This window comes from Lupinus angustifolius, chromosome LG01 (assembly GCF_001865875.1).
Source record: "Lupinus angustifolius cultivar Tanjil chromosome LG01, LupAngTanjil_v1.0, whole genome shotgun sequence".
Lineage (NCBI taxonomy): Eukaryota > Viridiplantae > Streptophyta > Magnoliopsida > Fabales > Fabaceae > Lupinus > Lupinus angustifolius.
In genome coordinates this window covers 12,457,160-12,458,156 of record NC_032009.1, presented here as the reverse complement: position 1 = coordinate 12,458,156, position 997 = coordinate 12,457,160, and positions in this window count along the sequence as shown.

Genomic DNA, 997 nt, shown 5'->3' with positions numbered 1-997 from the left:
GAAGACATCAATTATGATGAGACCAACGCTCCTGAAGCCTGATTAGAGGCCATTAGGATGCTCTTATCCTTCGCATCAATTATGAGATTTAAGCTCTTCCAAATGGATGTTAAGAGCGCCTTTCTAAATGGTTACATTCAAGATGATGTGTATGTAGATCAACCACCCGATTTTGAAATTTTTAAATATATGAACCATGCCTATAAACTCAAGAAGAATCTCTATGGTCTGAAATAGGGTCCTAGAGTTTGGTATGACAGATTGAGTTCTTTTCTTTTAGAAAAAGGGTTCAAGAGGGGTATGCTTAACACTACTCTCTTTATCTATAGGTTAGATGATCATGTATTGTTAGTTCAAATATACGTTGATAATATAATCTTCGGATCTACTAATGACATTCTTTGTAAAGAATTTTATGAGATGACGTAGGGAGAATTTGAGATGTCGATGATGGATGAGCTGACTTTCTTCCTCGGGCTACAAATTGAACAAATGGAAAGTGGCATCTTCATTCATCAATGGAAGTACTGCAAGGAGCTACTCAAGAAGTTCGACATGGAAAAATGTTAAGAAGCTGCTACACCTATGGCATCCGCTTGCTATCTAGACAAAGACGAAAAGGGATAAACTATTGAGGTAACCAAGTATCGAGGGATCATCAGCTCTTTATTATATTTGTCTGCGAGCCGCCCTGATATTATATTTAGTGTTTGCATGAGTGCAAGATTTCAAGCATTACCTAAAGACTCACATTATAGTGTTGTTAAACATTGTAACACCGCGAATTTTACGATTTTGAATTATAAGATTTTATTAATATTTTTATTAATTATATATTCGAAAATGAATTTCTGGGAATTTTAGGTAAAGAATTAGACGAAATTCTAGTTGAGTTTTTGTCTTGTAATTTTATTTCCTATTTTGTGGTAAATTTTGGTAATTTTTGGAGACAGTTGGTTCTGAACCACTGTCGGGGCCGAAATCCACCCGGTACGGC